This window comes from Ranitomeya imitator, unplaced genomic scaffold, assembly GCF_032444005.1.
Source record: "Ranitomeya imitator isolate aRanImi1 unplaced genomic scaffold, aRanImi1.pri SCAFFOLD_252, whole genome shotgun sequence".
Taxonomy (NCBI): domain Eukaryota; kingdom Metazoa; phylum Chordata; class Amphibia; order Anura; family Dendrobatidae; genus Ranitomeya; species Ranitomeya imitator.
The window spans coordinates 100,271-122,175 of NW_027193687.1; the positions used below are offsets into that span (position 1 = coordinate 100,271).

The 21,905-nt window shown below is 41.0% G+C and overlaps 22 non-coding genes across 22 annotated transcripts; 8 read left to right on the top strand and 14 right to left on the bottom strand.

Moving 5' to 3' along the window:
* Nucleotides 1-32: 32 nt before the first annotated feature.
* Nucleotides 33-105, top strand: TRNAM-CAU (transfer RNA methionine (anticodon CAU)). Its single transcript has one exon. It is a non-coding gene; the product is annotated as a tRNA-Met (tRNA).
* Nucleotides 106-427: 322 nt separating this feature from the next.
* Nucleotides 428-499, bottom strand: TRNAE-CUC (transfer RNA glutamic acid (anticodon CUC)). The gene has a single exon. It is a non-coding gene; the product is annotated as a tRNA-Glu (tRNA).
* Nucleotides 500-1,563: 1,064 nt separating this feature from the next.
* Nucleotides 1,564-1,635, bottom strand: TRNAE-UUC (transfer RNA glutamic acid (anticodon UUC)). Its single transcript has one exon. It is a non-coding gene; the product is annotated as a tRNA-Glu (tRNA).
* Nucleotides 1,636-1,723: 88 nt separating this feature from the next.
* TRNAM-CAU (transfer RNA methionine (anticodon CAU)) lies at nt 1,724-1,796 on the top strand. Its single transcript has one exon. It is a non-coding gene; the product is annotated as a tRNA-Met (tRNA).
* Nucleotides 1,797-2,118: 322 nt separating this feature from the next.
* TRNAE-CUC (transfer RNA glutamic acid (anticodon CUC)) lies at nt 2,119-2,190 on the bottom strand. The gene has a single exon. It is a non-coding gene; the product is annotated as a tRNA-Glu (tRNA).
* A 1,058-nt stretch (nt 2,191-3,248) lies between these two features.
* On the bottom strand, nt 3,249-3,320 carry TRNAE-UUC (transfer RNA glutamic acid (anticodon UUC)). The gene has a single exon. It is a non-coding gene; the product is annotated as a tRNA-Glu (tRNA).
* An 88-nt stretch (nt 3,321-3,408) lies between these two features.
* On the top strand, nt 3,409-3,481 carry TRNAM-CAU (transfer RNA methionine (anticodon CAU)). The gene has a single exon. It is a non-coding gene; the product is annotated as a tRNA-Met (tRNA).
* A 322-nt stretch (nt 3,482-3,803) lies between these two features.
* On the bottom strand, nt 3,804-3,875 carry TRNAE-CUC (transfer RNA glutamic acid (anticodon CUC)). Its single transcript has one exon. It is a non-coding gene; the product is annotated as a tRNA-Glu (tRNA).
* A 1,058-nt stretch (nt 3,876-4,933) lies between these two features.
* Nucleotides 4,934-5,005, bottom strand: TRNAE-UUC (transfer RNA glutamic acid (anticodon UUC)). Its single transcript has one exon. It is a non-coding gene; the product is annotated as a tRNA-Glu (tRNA).
* Nucleotides 5,006-5,093: 88 nt separating this feature from the next.
* Nucleotides 5,094-5,166, top strand: TRNAM-CAU (transfer RNA methionine (anticodon CAU)). The gene has a single exon. It is a non-coding gene; the product is annotated as a tRNA-Met (tRNA).
* Nucleotides 5,167-5,488: 322 nt separating this feature from the next.
* On the bottom strand, nt 5,489-5,560 carry TRNAE-CUC (transfer RNA glutamic acid (anticodon CUC)). The gene has a single exon. It is a non-coding gene; the product is annotated as a tRNA-Glu (tRNA).
* Nucleotides 5,561-7,554: 1,994 nt separating this feature from the next.
* On the bottom strand, nt 7,555-7,626 carry TRNAE-CUC (transfer RNA glutamic acid (anticodon CUC)). Its single transcript has one exon. It is a non-coding gene; the product is annotated as a tRNA-Glu (tRNA).
* Nucleotides 7,627-9,610: 1,984 nt separating this feature from the next.
* TRNAE-CUC (transfer RNA glutamic acid (anticodon CUC)) lies at nt 9,611-9,682 on the bottom strand. Its single transcript has one exon. It is a non-coding gene; the product is annotated as a tRNA-Glu (tRNA).
* Nucleotides 9,683-11,676: 1,994 nt separating this feature from the next.
* On the bottom strand, nt 11,677-11,748 carry TRNAE-CUC (transfer RNA glutamic acid (anticodon CUC)). The gene has a single exon. It is a non-coding gene; the product is annotated as a tRNA-Glu (tRNA).
* Nucleotides 11,749-13,339: 1,591 nt separating this feature from the next.
* Nucleotides 13,340-13,412, top strand: TRNAM-CAU (transfer RNA methionine (anticodon CAU)). Its single transcript has one exon. It is a non-coding gene; the product is annotated as a tRNA-Met (tRNA).
* A 3,302-nt stretch (nt 13,413-16,714) lies between these two features.
* On the top strand, nt 16,715-16,787 carry TRNAM-CAU (transfer RNA methionine (anticodon CAU)). Its single transcript has one exon. It is a non-coding gene; the product is annotated as a tRNA-Met (tRNA).
* Nucleotides 16,788-18,246: 1,459 nt separating this feature from the next.
* On the bottom strand, nt 18,247-18,318 carry TRNAE-UUC (transfer RNA glutamic acid (anticodon UUC)). Its single transcript has one exon. It is a non-coding gene; the product is annotated as a tRNA-Glu (tRNA).
* Nucleotides 18,319-18,406: 88 nt separating this feature from the next.
* Nucleotides 18,407-18,479, top strand: TRNAM-CAU (transfer RNA methionine (anticodon CAU)). Its single transcript has one exon. It is a non-coding gene; the product is annotated as a tRNA-Met (tRNA).
* Nucleotides 18,480-18,801: 322 nt separating this feature from the next.
* Nucleotides 18,802-18,873, bottom strand: TRNAE-CUC (transfer RNA glutamic acid (anticodon CUC)). The gene has a single exon. It is a non-coding gene; the product is annotated as a tRNA-Glu (tRNA).
* A 1,066-nt stretch (nt 18,874-19,939) lies between these two features.
* TRNAE-UUC (transfer RNA glutamic acid (anticodon UUC)) lies at nt 19,940-20,011 on the bottom strand. Its single transcript has one exon. It is a non-coding gene; the product is annotated as a tRNA-Glu (tRNA).
* Nucleotides 20,012-20,099: 88 nt separating this feature from the next.
* On the top strand, nt 20,100-20,172 carry TRNAM-CAU (transfer RNA methionine (anticodon CAU)). The gene has a single exon. It is a non-coding gene; the product is annotated as a tRNA-Met (tRNA).
* A 616-nt stretch (nt 20,173-20,788) lies between these two features.
* Nucleotides 20,789-20,860, bottom strand: TRNAE-CUC (transfer RNA glutamic acid (anticodon CUC)). The gene has a single exon. It is a non-coding gene; the product is annotated as a tRNA-Glu (tRNA).
* Between the last annotated feature and the right edge of the window lie 1,045 nt (nt 20,861-21,905).

Consider the following 21,905-nt stretch of genomic DNA (forward strand, 5'->3'; position numbering starts at 1 on the left):
AAGAAGTGTCTGCAGATTAGCTTGTGTGTCTTGCCTCGTTAGCGCAGTAGGTAGCGCGTCAGTCTCATAATCTGAAGGTCGTGAGTTCGATCCTCACACGGGGCAGCATATTCCTCTTTTCTTAAGAGATATTGTCCCCAATTTAGAACTTTCCCTTTCAGTTCTAAAATGATTCTGATAATGAAGAAATTGTGAGCCCAAATGACAGACAGTACAAATGGGTTGTTGAGTCTCTTAACACCTTTGGTGTAAAAAGAGGTAGTTGGGAATGATTTGAGCTATGAAACCAAACTCAGTCTTGCGCCAAAAGTCGCAATGAATGGACAAAAAGCTGGTGCTCAGCATTTTTGACGGTTAAGTCCAAATTGTACCTGAGATACGTTTGACTGAAAATAACGCATCAGTAGTTAGTACAGAAAAGGGTACTTTCCCATACCGGGAGTCGAACCCGGGCCGCCTGGGTGAGAACCAGGAATCCTAACCGCTAGACCATATGGGAAATGATGCATAGCGGTATCAGTGACAATGTAAAAAAAAGAAGTTTACTACTTGACACAAGAAACTTCTGCAGTTCAATTTGCGCAACTTGCCTCGTTAACACAGTAGGAAGCAAATCCGTCTCATAAGCTAAAGGTTGAACTTTTGATGCTCAGAAGAGGCACTGGCCCCTTGTTTTTTCAATCAATTCTGTCTCCATCTTTGCTAGAGAGCCACCGATTTTTCCCATTCAGTACCAAAACATAACCGATTGCAGCAAAGAGGAGAGCTCTAATAACAGACAGGGAAAAAAGGGTTGCTGAGTCCCTTAAAACCTAGGAGTTACAAGTGAGAAATAAGAATGGTTTGAGCGTTGACCTCAAATGGTATGTGGTGCAAATAAATAACCCAAAACTCTGGTGGTTGACATTTTTGCTGCATAGAGCAGTTCCAACCTAAACTGATTCCATCTACAAGGTTTGTGGCAGTTTTTGAATGTGCGTACATATGCCAAAGGAGGTCACTCCCATAGCAGGAATTGAACCAGTCAACCAGCGATGCTAGGTCCTTTTCCGCATGGGGCAAGCTTTACACTAACCAACAAGACAGGTTTAAAAAAAAAAAAAAAAAGAAGTTTTTTGCTTTGATTAAATAAATTTTACATTACTAAAGCTAAAACTTTCCACATGAACACCATAATTAGCATATCAGTTGGCAATCTGAAGAATATGAGTTTATTCCTCACATGTGGTACTACTCCCTCCTTTTCTCAGGAGACTGTGTTACCAACTCAGAACTTTCCCATTAATTTCTGAAATGTTTCCGATTGGAAATGAAGTAGGAGCCCTAATGACAGACAGAACACATGGATTGTTGGGCCCCTAACACTTTGGAGTAAAAAGGTGTAGTTGAGAATGAGTTAAGCTATGAAACAAAATTAAATCTTGTGCAAAAGGTCAGAATGAATGAAAAATACCCTGGTGTTCAGCATTTTTGACTGCAAAGTGCAAATTCTATCTGAAGTACTTTTATTTGCAAAACACATTTCAGTCTTTGAATGTTGGCAGTAGTACAGAAAAAAGTGAATTCCCATACCGGGAGTCGAACCCGGGCCGCCTGGGTGAAAACCAGGAATCCTAACCGCTAGACCATATGGGAATAGATACCTTCAAGCTCGTTGACAATATGAAAAAAATAAGTTTCGTGCCTTGCACAAGAAGTGTCTGCAGATTAGCTTGTGTGTCTTGCCTCGTTAGCGCAGTAGGTAGCGCGTCAGTCTCATAATCTGAAGGTCGTGAGTTCGATCCTCACACGGGGCAGCATATTCCTCTTTTCTTAAGAGATATTGTCCCCAATTTAGAACTTTCCCTTTCAGTTCTAAAATGATTCTGATAATGAAGAAATTGTGAGCCCAAATGACAGACAGTACAAATGGGTTGTTGAGTCTCTTAACACCTTTGGTGTAAAAAGAGGTAGTTGGGAATGATTTGAGCTATGAAACCAAACTCAGTCTTGCGCCAAAAGTCGCAATGAATGGACAAAAAGCTGGTGCTCAGCATTTTTGACGGTTAAGTCCAAATTGTACCTGAGATACGTTTGACTGAAAATAACGCATCAGTAGTTAGTACAGAAAAGGGTACTTTCCCATACCGGGAGTCGAACCCGGGCCGCCTGGGTGAGAACCAGGAATCCTAACCGCTAGACCATATGGGAAATGATGCATAGCGGTATCAGTGACAATGTAAAAAAAAGAAGTTTACTACTTGACACAAGAAACTTCTGCAGTTCAATTTGCGCAACTTGCCTCGTTAACACAGTAGGAAGCAAATCCGTCTCATAAGCTAAAGGTTGAACTTTTGATGCTCAGAAGAGGCACTGGCCCCTTGTTTTTTCAATCAATTCTGTCTCCATCTTTGCTAGAGAGCCACCGATTTTTCCCATTCAGTACCAAAACATAACCGATTGCAGCAAAGAGGAGAGCTCTAATAACAGACAGGGAAAAAAGGGTTGCTGAGTCCCTTAAAACCTAGGAGTTACAAGTGAGAAATAAGAATGGTTTGAGCGTTGACCTCAAATGGTATGTGGTGCAAATAAATAACCCAAAACTCTGGTGGTTGACATTTTTGCTGCATAGAGCAGTTCCAACCTAAACTGATTCCATCTACAAGGTTTGTGGCAGTTTTTGAATGTGCGTACATATGCCAAAGGAGGTCACTCCCATAGCAGGAATTGAACCAGTCAACCAGCGATGCTAGGTCCTTTTCCGCATGGGGCAAGCTTTACACTAACCAACAAGACAGGTTTAAAAAAAAAAAGAAGTTTTTTGCTTTGATTAAATAAATTTTACATTACTAAAGCTAAAACTTTCCACATGAACACCATAATTAGCATATCAGTTGGCAATCTGAAGAATATGAGTTTATTCCTCACATGTGGTACTACTCCCTCCTTTTCTCAGGAGACTGTGTTACCAACTCAGAACTTTCCCATTAATTTCTGAAATGTTTCCGATTGGAAATGAAGTAGGAGCCCTAATGACAGACAGAACACATGGATTGTTGGGCCCCTAACACTTTGGAGTAAAAAGGTGTAGTTGAGAATGAGTTAAGCTATGAAACAAAATTAAATCTTGTGCAAAAGGTCAGAATGAATGAAAAATACCCTGGTGTTCAGCATTTTTGACTGCAAAGTGCAAATTCTATCTGAAGTACTTTTATTTGCAAAACACATTTCAGTCTTTGAATGTTGGCAGTAGTACAGAAAAAAGTGAATTCCCATACCGGGAGTCGAACCCGGGCCGCCTGGGTGAAAACCAGGAATCCTAACCGCTAGACCATATGGGAATAGATACCTTCAAGCTCGTTGACAATATGAAAAAAATAAGTTTCGTGCCTTGCACAAGAAGTGTCTGCAGATTAGCTTGTGTGTCTTGCCTCGTTAGCGCAGTAGGTAGCGCGTCAGTCTCATAATCTGAAGGTCGTGAGTTCGATCCTCACACGGGGCAGCATATTCCTCTTTTCTTAAGAGATATTGTCCCCAATTTAGAACTTTCCCTTTCAGTTCTAAAATGATTCTGATAATGAAGAAATTGTGAGCCCAAATGACAGACAGTACAAATGGGTTGTTGAGTCTCTTAACACCTTTGGTGTAAAAAGAGGTAGTTGGGAATGATTTGAGCTATGAAACCAAACTCAGTCTTGCGCCAAAAGTCGCAATGAATGGACAAAAAGCTGGTGCTCAGCATTTTTGACGGTTAAGTCCAAATTGTACCTGAGATACGTTTGACTGAAAATAACGCATCAGTAGTTAGTACAGAAAAGGGTACTTTCCCATACCGGGAGTCGAACCCGGGCCGCCTGGGTGAGAACCAGGAATCCTAACCGCTAGACCATATGGGAAATGATGCATAGCGGTATCAGTGACAATGTAAAAAAAAGAAGTTTACTACTTGACACAAGAAACTTCTGCAGTTCAATTTGCGCAACTTGCCTCGTTAACACAGTAGGAAGCAAATCCGTCTCATAAGCTAAAGGTTGAACTTTTGATGCTCAGAAGAGGCACTGGCCCCTTGTTTTTTCAATCAATTCTGTCTCCATCTTTGCTAGAGAGCCACCGATTTTTCCCATTCAGTACCAAAACATAACCGATTGCAGCAAAGAGGAGAGCTCTAATAACAGACAGGGAAAAAAGGGTTGCTGAGTCCCTTAAAACCTAGGAGTTACAAGTGAGAAATAAGAATGGTTTGAGCGTTGACCTCAAATGGTATGTGGTGCAAATAAATAACCCAAAACTCTGGTGGTTGACATTTTTGCTGCATAGAGCAGTTCCAACCTAAACTGATTCCATCTACAAGGTTTGTGGCAGTTTTTGAATGTGCGTACATATGCCAAAGGAGGTCACTCCCATAGCAGGAATTGAACCAGTCAACCAGCGATGCTAGGTCCTTTTCCGCATGGGGCAAGCTTTACACTAACCAACAAGACAGGTTTAAAAAAAAAAAGAAGTTTTTTGCTTTGATTAAATAAATTTTACATTACTAAAGCTAAAACTTTCCACATGAACACCATAATTAGCATATCAGTTGGCAATCTGAAGAATATGAGTTTATTCCTCACATGTGGTACTACTCCCTCCTTTTCTCAGGAGACTGTGTTACCAACTCAGAACTTTCCCATTAATTTCTGAAATGTTTCCGATTGGAAATGAAGTAGGAGCCCTAATGACAGACAGAACACATGGATTGTTGGGCCCCTAACACTTTGGAGTAAAAAGGTGTAGTTGAGAATGAGTTAAGCTATGAAACAAAATTAAATCTTGTGCAAAAGGTCAGAATGAATGAAAAATACCCTGGTGTTCAGCATTTTTGACTGCAAAGTGCAAATTCTATCTGAAGTACTTTTATTTGCAAAACACATTTCAGTCTTTGAATGTTGGCAGTAGTACAGAAAAAAGTGAATTCCCATACCGGGAGTCGAACCCGGGCCGCCTGGGTGAAAACCAGGAATCCTAACCGCTAGACCATATGGGAATAGATACCTTCAAGCTCGTTGACAATATGAAAAAAATAAGTTTCGTGCCTTGCACAAGAAGTGTCTGCAGATTAGCTTGTGTGTCTTGCCTCGTTAGCGCAGTAGGTAGCGCGTCAGTCTCATAATCTGAAGGTCGTGAGTTCGATCCTCACACGGGGCAGCATATTCCTCTTTTCTTAAGAGATATTGTCCCCAATTTAGAACTTTCCCTTTCAGTTCTAAAATGATTCTGATAATGAAGAAATTGTGAGCCCAAATGACAGACAGTACAAATGGGTTGTTGAGTCTCTTAACACCTTTGGTGTAAAAAGAGGTAGTTGGGAATGATTTGAGCTATGAAACCAAACTCAGTCTTGCGCCAAAAGTCGCAATGAATGGACAAAAAGCTGGTGCTCAGCATTTTTGACGGTTAAGTCCAAATTGTACCTGAGATACGTTTGACTGAAAATAACGCATCAGTAGTTAGTACAGAAAAGGGTACTTTCCCATACCGGGAGTCGAACCCGGGCCGCCTGGGTGAGAACCAGGAATCCTAACCGCTAGACCATATGGGAAATGATGCATAGCGGTATCAGTGACAATGTAAAAAAAAGAAGTTTACTACTTGACACAAGAAACTTCTGCAGTTCAATTTGCGCAACTTGCCTCGTTAACACAGTAGGAAGCAAATCCGTCTCATAAGCTAAAGGTTGAACTTTTGATGCTCAGAAGAGGCACTGGCCCCTTGTTTTTTCAATCAATTCTGTCTCCATCTTTGCTAGAGAGCCACCGATTTTTCCCATTCAGTACCAAAACATAACCGATTGCAGCAAAGAGGAGAGCTCTAATAACAGACAGGGAAAAAAGGGTTGCTGAGTCCCTTAAAACCTAGGCGTTACAAGTGAGAAATAAGAATGGTTTGAGCGTTGACCTCAAATGGTATGTGTTGCAAATAAATAACCCAAAACTCTGGTGGTTGACATTTTTGCTGCATAGAGCAGTTCCAACCTAAACTGATTCCATCTACAAGGTTCGTGGCAGTTTTTGAATGTGCGTACATATGCCAAAGGAGGTCACTCCCATAGCAGGAATTGAACCAGTCAACCAGCGATGCTAGGTCCTTTTCCGCATGGGGCAAGCTTAAGGCTATGTTCACACTTTGCGGATTTTGCTGCGGATCCGCAGCGGATTTGACCGCTGCGGATCCGCAGAAGTTTCCCATGAGTTTACATTACAATGTAAACCTATGGGAAACAAAAAACGCTGTGCACATGCTGCAGAAAAATCCGCGCGGAAACGCTGCGGATTACATTCCGCAGCATGTCACTTCTTTTCTGCGGATTTTCACCTGCTCCAATAGAAAACTGCAGATGAAAATCCGCAGAAGAAAACGCAGTAAAAACCGCGATAAATCCGCAGTAAAAACCGCAACGGGTTTTCACTGCGGATTTTGGAATTCTGCTGCGGAAAAATCCGCAGTGGAATCCGCAAAGTGTGAACATAGCCTTACACTAACATACAAAACAGGTTTAAAAAAAAAAAAAAAAAAAAAAAAAAAGAAGTTTTTTGCTTTGATTAAATAAATTTTACATTACTAAAGCTAAAACTTTCCACATGAACACCATAATTAGCATATCAGTTGGCAATCTGAAGAATATGAGTTTATTCCTCACATGTGGTACTACTCCCTCCTTTTCTCAGGAGACTGTGTTACCAACTCAGAACTTTCCCATTAATTTCTGAAATGTTTCCGATTGTAAATGAAGTAGGAGCCCTAATGACAGACAGAACACATGGATTGTTGGGCCCCTAACACTTTGGAGTAAAAAGGTGTAGTTGAGAATGAGTTAAGCTATGAAACAAAATTAAATCTTGTGCAAAAGGTCAGAATGAATGAAAAATACCCTGGTGTTCAGCATTTTTGACTGCAAAGTGCAAATTCTATCTGAAGTACTTTTATTTGCAAAACACATTTCAGTCTTTGAATGTTGGCAGTAGTACAGAAAAAAGTGAATTCCCATACCGGGAGTCGAACCCGGGCCGCCTGGGTGAAAACCAGAAATCCTAACCGCTAGACCATATGGGAATAGATACCTTCAAGCTCGTTGACAATATGAAAAAAATAAGTTTCGTGCCTTGCACAAGAAGTGTCTGCAGATTAGCTTGTGTGTCTTGCCTCGTTAGTGCAGTAGGTAGCGCGTCAGTCTCATAATCTGAAGGTCGTGAGTTCGATCCTCACACGGGGCAGCATATTCCTCTTTTCTTAAGAGATATTGTCCCCAATTTAGAACTTTCCCTTTCAGTTCTAAAATGATTCTGATAATGAAGAAATTGTGAGCCCAAATGACAGACAGTACAAATGGGTTGTTGAGTCTCTTAACACCTTTGGTGTAAAAAGAGGTAGTTGGGAATGATTTAAGCTATGAAACCAAACTCAGTCTTGCGCCAAAAGTCGCAATGAATGGACAAAAAGCTGGTGCTCAGCATTTTTGACGGTTAAGTCCAAATTGTACCTGAGATACGTTTGACTGAAAATAACGCATCAGTAGTTAGTACAGAAAAGGGTACTTTCCCATACCGGGAGTCGAACCCGGGCCGCCTGGGTGAGAACCAGGAATCCTAACCGCTAGACCATATGGGAAATGATGCATAGCGGTATCAGTGACAATGTAAAAAAAAGAAGTTTACTACTTGACACAAGAAACGTCTGCAGTTCAATTTGCGCAACTTGCCTCGTTAACACAGTAGGAAGCAAATCCGTCTCATAAGCTAAAGGTTGAACTTTTGATGCTCAGAAGAGGCACTGGCCCCTTGTTTTTTCAATCAATTCTGTCTCCATCTTTGCTAGAGAGCCACCGATTTTTCCCATTCAGTACCAAAACATAACCGATTGCAGCAAAGAGGAGAGCTCTAATAACAGACAGGGAAAAAAGGGTTGCTGAGTCCCTTAAAACCTAGGCGTTACAAGTGAGAAATAAGAATGGTTTGAGCGTTGACCTCAAATGGTATGTGTTGCAAATAAATAACCCAAAACTCTGGTGGTTGACATTTTTGCTGCATAGAGCAGTTCCAACCTAAACTGATTCCATCTACAAGGTTCGTGGCAGTTTTTGAATGTGCGTACATATGCCAAAGGAGGTCACTCCCATAGCAGGAATTGAACCAGTCAACCAGCGATGCTAGGTCCTTTTCCGCATGGGGCAAGCTTAAGGCTATGTTCACACTTTGCGGATTTTGCTGCGGATCCGCAGCGGATTTGACCGCTGCGGATCCGCAGAAGTTTCCCATGAGTTTACATTACAATGTAAACCTATGGGAAACAAAAAACGCTGTGCACATGCTGCAGAAAAATCCGCGCGGAAACGCTGCGGATTACATTCCGCAGCATGTCACTTCTTTTCTGCGGATTTTCACCTGCTCCAATAGAAAACTGCAGATGAAAATCCGCAGAAGAAAACGCAGTAAAAACCGCGATAAATCCGCAGTAAAAACCGCAACGGGTTTTCACTGCGGATTTTGGAATTCTGCTGCGGAAAAATCCGCAGTGGAATCCGCAAAGTGTGAACATAGCCTTACACTAACCAACAAAACAGGTTTAAAAAAAAAAAAAAAAAGAAGTTTTTTGCTTTGATTAAATAAATTTTACATTACTAAAGCTAAAACTTTCCACATGAACACCATAATTAGCATATCAGTTGGCAATCTGAAGAATATGAGTTTATTCCTCACATGTGGTACTACTCCCTCCTTTTCTCAGGAGACTGTGTTACCAACTCAGAACTTTCCCATTAATTTCTGAAATGTTTCCGATTGTAAATGAAGTAGGAGCCCTAATGACAGACAGAACACATGGATTGTTGGGCCCCTAACACTTTGGAGTAAAAAGGTGTAGTTGAGAATGAGTTAAGCTATGAAACAAAATTAAATCTTGTGCAAAAGGTCAGAATGAATGAAAAATACCCTGGTGTTCAGCATTTTTGACTGCAAAGTGCAAATTCTATCTGAAGTACTTTTATTTGCAAAACACATTTCAGTCTTTGAATGTTGGCAGTAGTACAGAAAAAAGTGAATTCCCATACCGGGAGTCGAACCCGGGCCGCCTGGGTGAAAACCAGAAATCCTAACCGCTAGACCATATGGGAATAGATACCTTCAAGCTCGTTGACAATATGAAAAAAATAAGTTTCGTGCCTTGCACAAGAAGTGTCTGCAGATTAGCTTGTGTGTCTTGCCTCGTTAGTGCAGTAGGTAGCGCGTCAGTCTCATAATCTGAAGGTCGTGAGTTCGATCCTCACACGGGGCAGCATGTTCCTCTTTTCTTAAGAGATATTGTCCCCAATTTAGAACTTTCCCTTTCAGTTCTAAAATGATTCTGATAATGAAGAAATTGTGAGCCCAAATGACAGACAGTACAAATGGGTTGTTGAGTCTCTTAACACCTTTGGTGTAAAAAGAGGTAGTTGGGAATGATTTAAGCTATGAAACCAAACTCAGTCTTGCGCCAAAAGTCGCAATGAATGGACAAAAAGCTGGTGCTCAGCATTTTTGACGGTTAAGTCCAAATTGTACCTGAGATACGTTTGACTGAAAATAACGCATCAGTAGTTAGTACAGAAAAGGGTACTTTCCCATACCGGGAGTCGAACCCGGGCCGCCTGGGTGAGAACCAGGAATCCTAACCGCTAGACCATATGGGAAATGATGCATAGCGGTATCAGTGACAATGTAAAAAAAAGAAGTTTACTACTTGACACAAGAAACGTCTGCAGTTCAATTTGCGCAACTTGCCTCGTTAACACAGTAGGAAGCAAATCCGTCTCATAAGCTAAAGGTTGAACTTTTGATGCTCAGAAGAGGCACTGGCCCCTTGTTTTTTCAATCAATTCTGTCTCCATCTTTGCTAGAGAGCCACCGATTTTTCCCATTCAGTACCAAAACATAACCGATTGCAGCAAAGAGGAGAGCTCTAATAACAGACAGGGAAAAAAGGGTTGCTGAGTCCCTTAAAACCTAGGCGTTACAAGTGAGAAATAAGAATGGTTTGAGCGTTGACCTCAAATGGTATGTGTTGCAAATAAATAACCCAAAACTCTGGTGGTTGACATTTTTGCTGCATAGAGCAGTTCCAACCTAAACTGATTCCATCTACAAGGTTCGTGGCAGTTTTTGAATGTGCGTACATATGCCAAAGGAGGTCACTCCCATAGCAGGAATTGAACCAGTCAACCAGCGATGCTAGGTCCTTTTCCGCATGGGGCAAGCTTAAGGCTATGTTCACACTTTGTGGATTTTGCTGCGGATCCGCAGCGGATTTGACCACTGCGGATCCGCAGAAGTTTCCCATGAGTTTACATTACAATGTAAACCTATGGGAAACAAAAAACGCTGTGCACATGCTGCAGAAAAATCCGCGCGGAAACGCTGCGGATTACATTCCGCAGCATGTCACTTCTTTTCTGCGGATTTTCACCTGCTCCAATAGAAAACTGCAGATGAAAATCCGCAGAAGAAAACGCAGTAAAAACCGCGATAAATCCGCAGTAAAAACCGCAACGGGTTTTCACTGCGGATTTTGGAATTCTGCTGCGGAAAAATCCGCAGTGGAATCCGCAAAGTGTGAACATAGCCTTACACTAACATACAAAACAGGTTTAAAAAAAAAAAAAAAAGAAAAAAAAAAGAAGTTTTTTGCTTTGATTAAATAAATTTTACATTACTAAAGCTAAAACTTTCCACATGAACACCATAATTAGCATATCAGTTGGCAATCTGAAGAATATGAGTTTATTCCTCACATGTGGTACTACTCCCTCCTTTTCTCAGGAGACTGTGTTACCAACTCAGAACTTTCCCATTAATTTCTGAAATGTTTCCGATTGTAAATGAAGTAGGAGCCCTAATGACAGACAGAACACATGGATTGTTGGGCCCCTAACACTTTGGAGTAAAAAGGTGTAGTTGAGAATGAGTTAAGCTATGAAACAAAATTAAATCTTGTGCAAAAGGTCAGAATGAATGAAAAATACCCTGGTGTTCAGCATTTTTGACTGCAAAGTGCAAATTCTATCTGAAGTACTTTTATTTGCAAAACACATTTCAGTCTTTGAATGTTGGCAGTAGTACAGAAAAAAGTGAATTCCCATACCGGGAGTCGAACCCGGGCCGCCTGGGTGAAAACCAGAAATCCTAACCGCTAGACCATATGGGAATAGATACCTTCAAGCTCGTTGACAATATGAAAAAAATAAGTTTCGTGCCTTGCACAAGAAGTGTCTGCAGATTAGCTTGTGTGTCTTGCCTCGTTAGTGCAGTAGGTAGCGCGTCAGTCTCATAATCTGAAGGTCGTGAGTTCGATCCTCACACGGGGCAGCATATTCCTCTTTTCTTAAGAGATATTGTCCCCAATTTAGAACTTTCCCTTTCAGTTCTAAAATGATTCTGATAATGAAGAAATTGTGAGCCCAAATGACAGACAGTACAAATGGGTTGTTGAGTCTCTTAACACCTTTGGTGTAAAAAGAGGTAGTTGGGAATGATTTAAGCTATGAAACCAAACTCAGTCTTGCGCCAAAAGTCGCAATGAATGGACAAAAAGCTGGTGCTCAGCATTTTTGACGGTTAAGTCCAAATTGTACCTGAGATACGTTTGACTGAAAATAACGCATCAGTAGTTAGTACAGAAAAGGGTACTTTCCCATACCGGGAGTCGAACCCGGGCCGCCTGGGTGAGAACCAGGAATCCTAACCGCTAGACCATATGGGAAATGATGCATAGCGGTATCAGTGACAATGTAAAAAAAAGAAGTTTACTACTTGACACAAGAAACGTCTGCAGTTCAATTTGCGCAACTTGCCTCGTTAACACAGTAGGAAGCAAATCCGTCTCATAAGCTAAAGGTTGAACTTTTGATGCTCAGAAGAGGCACTGGCCCCTTGTTTTTTCAATCAATTCTGTCTCCATCTTTGCTAGAGAGCCACCGATTTTTCCCATTCAGTACCAAAACATAACCGATTGCAGCAAAGAGGAGAGCTCTAATAACAGACAGGGAAAAAAGGGTTGCTGAGTCCCTTAAAACCTAGGCGTTACAAGTGAGAAATAAGAATGGTTTGAGCGTTGACCTCAAATGGTATGTGTTGCAAATAAATAACCCAAAACTCTGGTGGTTGACATTTTTGCTGCATAGAGCAGTTCCAACCTAAACTGATTCCATCTACAAGGTTCGTGGCAGTTTTTGAATGTGCGTACATATGCCAAAGGAGGTCACTCCCATAGCAGGAATTGAACCAGTCAACCAGCGATGCTAGGTCCTTTTCCGCATGGGGCAAGCTTAAGGCTATGTTCACACTTTGTGGATTTTGCTGCGGATCCGCAGCGGATTTGACCACTGCGGATCCGCAGAAGTTTCCCATGAGTTTACATTACAATGTAAACCTATGGGAAACAAAAAACGCTGTGCACATGCTGCAGAAAAATCCGCGCGGAAACGCTGCGGATTACATTCCGCAGCATGTCACTTCTTTTCTGCGGATTTTCACCTGCTCCAATAAAAAACTGCAGATGAAAATCCGCAGAAGAAAACGCAGTAAAAACCGCGATAAATCCGCAGTAAAAACCGCAACGGGTTTTCACTGCGGATTTTGGAATTCTGCTGCGGAAAAATCCGCAGTGGAATCCGCAAAGTGTGAACATAGCCTTACACTAACCAACAAAACAGGTTTAAAAAAAAAAAAAAAAAAAGAAGTTTTTTGCTTTGATTAAATAAATTTTACATTACTAAAGCTAAAACTTTCCACATGAACACCATAATTAGCATATCAGTTGGCAATCTGAAGAATATGAGTTTATTCCTCACATGTGGTACTACTCCCTCCTTTTCTCAGGAGACTGTGTTACCAACTCAGAACTTTCCCATTAATTTCTGAAATGTTTCCGATTGTAAATGAAGTAGGAGCCCTAATGACAGACAGAACACATGGATTGTTGGGCCCCTAACACTTTGGAGTAAAAAGGTGTAGTTGAGAATGAGTTAAGCTATGAAACAAAATTAAATCTTGTGCAAAAGGTCAGAATGAATGAAAAATACCCTGGTGTTCAGCATTTTTGACTGCAAAGTGCAAATTCTATCTGAAGTACTTTTATTTGCAAAACACATTTCAGTCTTTGAATGTTGGCAGTAGTACAGAAAAAAGTGAATTCCCATACCGGGAGTCGAACCCGGGCCGCCTGGGTGAAAACCAGAAATCCTAACCGCTAGACCATATGGGAATAGATACCTTCAAGCTCGTTGACAATATGAAAAAAATAAGTTTCGTGCCTTGCACAAGAAGTGTCTGCAGATTAGCTTGTGTGTCTTGCCTCGTTAGTGCAGTAGGTAGCGCGTCAGTCTCATAATCTGAAGGTCGTGAGTTCGATCCTCACACGGGGCAGCATATTCCTCTTTTCTTAAGAGATATTGTCCCCAATTTAGAACTTTCCCTTTCAGTTCTAAAATGATTCTGATAATGAAGAAATTGTGAGCCCAAATGACAGACAGTACAAATGGGTTGTTGAGTCTCTTAACACCTTTGGTGTAAAAAGAGGTAGTTGGGAATGATTTAAGCTATGAAACCAAACTCAGTCTTGCGCCAAAAGTCGCAATGAATGGACAAAAAGCTGGTGCTCAGCATTTTTGACGGTTAAGTCCAAATTGTACCTGAGATACGTTTGACTGAAAATAACGCATCAGTAGTTAGTACAGAAAAGGGTACTTTCCCATACCGGGAGTCGAACCCGGGCCGCCTGGGTGAGAACCAGTAATCCTAACCGCTAGACCATATGGGAAATGATGCATAGCGGTATCAGTGACAATGTAAAAAAAAGAAGTTTACTACTTGACACAAGAAACTTCTGCAGTTCAATTTGCGCAACTTGCCTCGTTAACACAGTAGGAAGCAAATCCGTCTCATAAGCTAAAGGTTGAACTTTTGATGCTCAGAAGAGGCACTGGCCCCTTGTTTTTTCAATCAATTCTGTCTCCATCTTTGCTAGAGAGCCACCGATTTTTCCCATTCAGTACCAAAACATAACCGATTGCAGCAAAGAGGAGAGCTCTAATAACAGACAGGGAAAAAAGGGTTGCTGAGTCCCTTAAAACCTAGGAGTTACAAGTGAGAAATAAGAATGGTTTGAGCGTTGACCTCAAATGGTATGTGGTGCAAATAAATAACCCAAAACTCTGGTGGTTGACATTTTTGCTGCATAGAGCAGTTCCAACCTAAACTGATTCCATCTACAAGGTTCGTGGCAGTTTTTGAATGTGCGTACATATGCCAAAGGAGGTCACTCCCATAGCAGGAATTGAACCAGTCAACCAGCGATGCTAGGTCCTTTTCCGCATGGGGCAAGCTTTACACTAACCAACAAGACAGGTTTAAAAAAAAAAAAAAAAAAAGAAGTTTTTTGCTTTGATTAAATAAATTTTACATTACTAAAGCTAAAACTTTCCACATGAACACCATAATTAGCATATCAGTTGGCAATCTGAAGAATATGAGTTTATTCCTCACATGTGGTACTACTCCCTCCTTTTCTCAGGAGACTGTGTTACCAACTCAGAACTTTCCCATTAATTTCTGAAATGTTTCCGATTGTAAATGAAGTAGGAGCCCTAATGACAGACAGAACACATGGATTGTTGGGCCCCTAACACTTTGGAGTAAAAAGGTGTAGTTGAGAATGAGTTAAGCTATGAAACAAAATTAAATCTTGTGCAAAAGGTCAGAATGAATGAAAAATACCCTGGTGTTCAGCATTTTTGACTGCAAAGTGCAAATTCTATCTGAAGTACTTTTATTTGCAAAACACATTTCAGTCTTTGAATGTTGGCAGTAGTACAGAAAAAAGTGAATTCCCATACCGGGAGTCGAACACGGGCCGCCTGGATGAAAACCAGGAATCCTAACCGCTAGACCATATGGGAATAGATACCTTCAAGCTCGTTGACAATATGAAAAAAATAAGTTTCGTGCCTTGCACAAGAAGTGTCTGCAGATTAGCTTGTGTGTCTTGCCTCGTTAGCGCAGTAGGTGGCGCGTCAGTCTCATAATCTGAAGGTCGTGAGTTCGATCCTCACACGGGGCAGCATATTCCTCTTTTCTTAAGAGATATTGTCCCCAATTTAGAACTTTCCCTTTCAGTTCTAAAATGATTCTGATAATGAAGAAATTGTGAGCCCAAATGACAGACAGTACAAATGGGTTGTTGAGTCTCTTAACACCTTTGGTGTAAAAAGAGGTAGTTGGGAATGATTTGAGCTATGAAACCAAACTCAGTCTTGCGCCAAAAGTCGCAATGAATGGACAGAAAGCTGGTGCTCAGCATTTTTGACGGTTAAGTCCAAATTGTACCTGAGATACGTTTGACTGAAAATAACGCATCAGTAGTTAGTACAGAAACTCCCATCCCGGGAGTAGAACCCGGGCCGCCTGGGTGAGAACCAGGAATCCTAACCGCTAGACCATATGGGAAATGATGCATAGATGTATCAGTGACAATGTAAAAAAAAGAAGTTTACTACTTGACACAAGAAACTTCTGCAGTTCAATTTGCGCAACTTGCCTCGTTAACACAGTAGGAAGCAAATCCGTCTCATAAGCTAAAGGTTGAACTTTTGATGCTCAGAAGAGGCACTGGCCCCTTGTTTTTTCAATCAATTCTGTCTCCATCTTTGCTAGAGAGCCACCGATTTTTCCCATTCAGTACCAAAACATAACCGATTGCAGCAAAGAGGAGAGCTCTAATAACAGACAGGGAAAAAAGGGTTGCTGAGTCCCTTAAAACCTAGGAGTTACAAGTGAGAAATGAGAATGGTTTGAGCGTTGACCTCAAATGGTATGTGGTGCAAATAAATAACCCAAAACTCTGGTGGTTGACATTTTTGCTGCATAGAGCAGTTCCAACCTAAACTGATTCCATCTACAAGGTTCGTGGCAGTTTTTGAATGTGCGTACATATGCCAAAGGAGGTCACTCCCATAGCAGGAATTGAACCAGTCAACCAGCGATGCTAGGTCCTTTTCCGCATGGGGCAAGCTTTACACTAACCAACAAGACAGGTTTAAAAAAAAAAAAAAAAGAAGTTTTTTGCTTTGATTAAATAAATTTTACATTACTAAAGCTAAAACTTTCCACATGAACACCATAATTAGCATATCAGTTGGCAATCTGAAGAATATGAGTTTATTCCTCACATGTGGTACTACTCCCTCCTTTTCTCAGGAGACTGTGTTACCAACTCAGAACTTTCCCATTAATTTCTGAAATGTTTCCGATTGGAAATGAAGTAGGAGCCCTAATGACAGACAGAACACATGGATTGTTGGGCCCCTAACACTTTGGAGTAAAAAGGTGTAGTTGAGAATGAGTTAAGCTATGAAACAAAATTAAATCTTGTGCAAAAGGTCAGAATGAATGAAAAATACCCTGGTGTTCAGCAATTTTGACTGCAAAGTGCAAATTCTATCTGAAGTACTTTTATTTGCAAAACACATTTCAGTCTTTGAATGTTGGCAGTAGTACAGAAAAAAGTGAATTCCCATACCGGGAGTCGAACCCGGGCCGCCTGGGTGAAAACCAGAAATCCTAACCGCTAGACCATATGGGAATAGATACCTTCAAGCTCGTTGACAATATGAAAAAAATAAGTTTCGTGCCTTGCACAAGAAGTGTCTGCAGATTAGCTTGTGTGTCTTGCCTCGTTAGTGCAGTAGGTAGCGCGTCAGTCTCATAATCTGAAGGTCGTGAGTTCGATCCTCACACGGGGCAGCATATTCCTCTTTTCTTAAGAGATATTGTCCCCAATTTAGAACTTTCCCTTTCAGTTCTAAAATGATTCTGATAATGAAGAAATTGTGAGCCCAAATGACAGACAGTACAAATGGGTTGTTGAGTCTCTTAACACCTTTGGTGTAAAAAGAGGTAGTTGGGAATGATTTGAGCTATGAAACCAAACTCAGTCTTGCGCCAAAAGTCGCAATGAATGGACAAAAAGCTGGTGCTCAGCATTTTTGACGGTTAAGTCCAAATTGTACCTGAGATACGTTTGACTGAAAATAACGCATCAGTAGTTAGTACAGAAAAGGGTACTTACCCATACCGGGAGTCGAACCCGGGCCGCCTGGGTGAGAACCAGGAATCCTAACCGCTAGACCATATGGGAAATGATGCATAGCGGTATCAGTGACAATGTAAAAAAAAGAAGTTTACTACTTGACACAAGAAACTTCTGCAGTTCAATTTGCGCAACTTGCCTCGTTAACACAGTAGGAAGCAAATCCGTCTCATAAGCTAAAGGTTGAACTTTTGATGCTCAGAAGAGGCACTGGCCCCTTGTTTTTTCAATCAATTCTGTCTCCATCTTTGCTAGAGAGCCACCGATTTTTCCCATTCAGTACCAAAACATAACCGATTGCAGCAAAGAGGAGAGCTCTAATAACAGACAGGGAAAAAAGGGTTGCTGAGTCCCTTAAAACCTAGGAGTTACAAGTGAGAAATAAGAATGGTTTGAGCGTTGACCTCAAATGGTATGTGGTGCAAATAAATAACCCAAAACTCTGGTGGTTGACATTTTTGCTGCATAGAGCAGTTCCAACCTAAACTGATTCCATCTACAAGGTTCGTGGCAGTTTTTGAATGTGCGTACATATGCCAAAGGAGGTCACTCCCATAGCAGGAATTGAACCAGTCAACCAGCGATGCTAGGTCCTTTTCCGCATGGGGCAAGCTTTACACTAACCAACAAGACAGGTTTAAAAAAAAAAAAAAAAAAGAAGTTTTTTGCTTTGATTAAATAAATTTTACATTACTAAAGCTAAAACTTTCCACATGAACACCATAATTAGCATATCAGTTGGCAATCTGAAGAATATGAGTTTATTCCTCACATGTGGTACTACTCCCTCCTTTTCTCAGGAGACTGTGTTACCAACTCAGAACTTTCCCATTAATTTCTGAAATGTTTCCGATTGTAAATGAAGTAGGAGCCCTAATGACAGACAGAACACATGGATTGTTGGGCCCCTAACACTTTGGAGTAAAAAGGTGTAGTTGAGAATGAGTTAAGCTATGAAACAAAATTAAATCTTGTGCAAAAGGTCAGAATGAATGAAAAATACCCTGGTGTTCAGCATTTTTGACTGCAAAGTGCAAATTCTATCTGAAGTACTTTTATTTGCAAAACACATTTCAGTCTTTGAATGTTGGCAGTAGTACAGAAAAAAGTGAATTCCCATACCGGGAGTCGAACCCGGGCCGCCTGGGTGAAAACCAGGAATCCTAACCGCTAGACCATATGGGAATAGATACCTTCAAGCTCGTTGACAATATGAAAAAAATAAGTTTCGTGCCTTGCACAAGAAGTGTCTGCAGATTAGCTTGTGTGTCTTGCCTCGTTAGCGCAGTAGGTAGCGCGTCAGTCTCATAATCTGAAGGTCGTGAGTTCGATCCTCACACGGGGCAGCATATTCCTCTTTTCTTAAGAGATATTGTCCCCAATTTAGAACTTTCCCTTTCAGTTCTAAAATGATTCTGATAATGAAGAAATTGTGAGCCCAAATGACAGACAGTACAAATGGGTTGTTGAGTCTCTTAACACCTTTGGTGTAAAAAGAGGTAGTTGGGAATGATTTGAGCTATGAAACCAAACTCAGTCTTGCGCCAAAAGTCGCAATGAATGGACAAAAAGCTGGTGCTCAGCATTTTTGACGGTTAAGTCCAAATTGTACCTGAGATACGTTTGACTGAAAATAACGCATCAGTAGTTAGTACAGAAAAGGGTACTTTCCCATACCGGGAGTCGAACCCGGGCCGCCTGGGTGAGAACCAGGAATCCTAACCGCTAGACCATATGGGAAATGATGCATAGCGGTATCAGTGACAATGTAAAAAAAAGAAGTTTACTACTTGACACAAGAAACTTCTGCAGTTCAATTTGCGCAACTTGCCTCGTTAACACAGTAGGAAGCAAATCCGTCTCATAAGCTAAAGGTTGAACTTTTGATGCTCAGAAGAGGCACTGGCCCCTTGTTTTTTCAATCAATTCTGTCTCCATCTTTGCTAGAGAGCCACCGATTTTTCCCATTCAGTACCAAAACATAACCGATTGCAGCAAAGAGGAGAGCTCTAATAACAGACAGGGAAAAAAGGGTTGCTGAGTCCCTTAAAACCTAGGAGTTACAAGTGAGAAATAAGAATGGTTTGAGCGTTGACCTCAAATGGTATGTGGTGCAAATAAATAACCCAAAACTCTGGTGGTTGACATTTTTGCTGCATAGAGCAGTTCCAACCTAAACTGATTCCATCTACAAGGTTCGTGGCAGTTTTTGAATGTGCGTACATATGCCAAAGGAGGTCACTCCCATAGCAGGAATTGAACCAGTCAACCAGCGATGCTAGGTCCTTTTCCGCATGGGGCAAGCTTTACACTAACCAACAAGACAGGTTTAAAAAAAAAAAAAAAAAAAGAGGTTTTTTGCTTTGATTAAATAAATTTTACATTACTAAAGCTAAAACTTTCCACATGAACACCATAATTAGCATATCAGTTGGCAATCTGAAGAATATGAGTTTATTCCTCACATGTGGTACTACTCCCTCCTTTTCTCAGGAGACTGTGTTACCAACTCAGAACTTTCCCATTAATTTCTGAAATGTTTCCGATTGGAAATGAAGTAGGAGCCCTAATGACAGACAGAACACATGGATTGTTGGGCCCCTAACACTTTGGAGTAAAAAGGTGTAGTTGAGAATGAGTTAAGCTATGAAACAAAATTAAATCTTGTGCAAAAGGTCAGAATGAATGAAAAATACCCTGGTGTTCAGCATTTTTGACTGCAAAGTGCAAATTCTATCTGAAGTACTTTTATTTGCAAAACACATTTCAGTCTTTGAATGTTGGCAGTAGTACAGAAAAAAGTGAATTCCCATACCGGGAGTCGAACCCGGGCCGCCTGGGTGAAAACCAGGAATCCTAACCGCTAGACCATATGGGAATAGATACCTTCAAGCTCGTTGACAATATGAAAAAAATAAGTTTCGTGCCTTGCACAAGAAGTGTCTGCAGATTAGCTTGTGTGTCTTGCCTCGTTAGCGCAGTAGGTAGCGCGTCAGTCTCATAATCTGAAGGTCGTGAGTTCGATCCTCACACGGGGCAGCATATTCCTCTTTTCTTAAGAGATATTGTCCCCAATTTAGAACTTTCCCTTTCAGTTCTAAAATGATTCTGATAATGAAGAAATTGTGAGCCCAAATGACAGACAGTACAAATGGGTTGTTGAGTCTCTTAACACCTTTGGTGTAAAAAGAGGTAGTTGGGAATGATTTGAGCTATAATAATAATAATAAATAATAATCTTTATTTTTATATAGCGCTAACATATTCCGCAGCGCTTTACAGTTTGCACACATTATCATCACTGTCCCCGATTGGGCTCACAATCTAGAATTCCTATCAGTATGTCTTTGGAATGTGGGAGGAAACCGGAGTGCCCGGAGGAAACCCACGCAAACACGGAGAGAACATACAAACTCTTTGCAGATGTTGTCCTGAGTGGGATTAGAACCCAGGACCCCAGCGCTGCAAGGCTGTAGTGCTAACCACTGCGCCACCGTGCTGCCCAGCTATGAAACCAAACTCAGTCTTGCGCCAAAAGTCGCAATGAATGGACAAAAAGCTGGTGCTCAGCATTTTTGACGGTTAAGTCCAAATTGTACCTGAGATACGTTTGACTGAAAATAACGCATCAGTAGTTAGTACAGAAAAGGGTACTTTCCCATACCGGGAGTCGAACCCGGGCCGCCTGGGTGAGAACCAGGAATCCTAACCGCTAGACCATATGGGAAATGATGCATAGCGGTATCAGTGACAATGTAAAAAAAAGAAGTTTACTACTTGACACAAGAAACTTCTGCAGTTCAATTTGCGCAACTTGCCTCGTTAACACAGTAGGAAGCAAATCCGTCTCATAAGCTAAAGGTTGAACTTTTGATGCTCAGAAGAGGCACTGGCCCCTTGTTTTTTCAATCAATTCTGTCTCCATCTTTGCTAGAGAGCCACCGATTTTTCCCATTCAGTACCAAAACATAACCGATTGCAGCAAAGAGGAGAGCTCTAATAACAGACAGGGAAAAAAGGGTTGCTGAGTCCCTTAAAACCTAGGAGTTACAAGTGAGAAATAAGAATGGTTTGAGCGTTGACCTCAAATGGTATGTGGTGCAAATAAATAACCCAAAACTCTGGTGGTTGACATTTTTGCTGCATAGAGCAGTTCCAACCTAAACTGATTCCATCTACAAGGTTCGTGGCAGTTTTTGAATGTGCGTACATATGCCAAAGGAGGTCACTCCCATAGCAGGAATTGAACCAGTCAACCAGCGATGCTAGGTCCTTTTCCGCATGGGGCAAGCTTTACACTAACCAACAAGACAGGTTTAAAAAAAAAAAAAAAAAAAAAAAGAGGTTTTTTGCTTTGATTAAATAAATTTTACATTACTAAAGCTAAAACTTTCCACATGAACACCATAATTAGCATATCAGTTGGCAATCTGAAGAATATGAGTTTATTCCTCACATGTGGTACTACTCCCTCCTTTTCTCAGGAGACTGTGTTACCAACTCAGAACTTTCCCATTAATTTCTGAAATGTTTCCGATTGGAAATGAAGTAGGAGCCCTAATGACAGACAGAACACATGGATTGTTGGGCCCCTAACACTTTGGAGTAAAAAGGTGTAGTTGAGAATGAGTTAAGCTATGAAACAAAATTAAATCTTGTGCAAAAGGTCAGAATGAATGAAAAATACCCTGGTGTTCAGCATTTTTGACTGCAAAGTGCAAATTCTATCTGAAGTACTTTTATTTGCAAAACACATTTCAGTCTTTGAATGT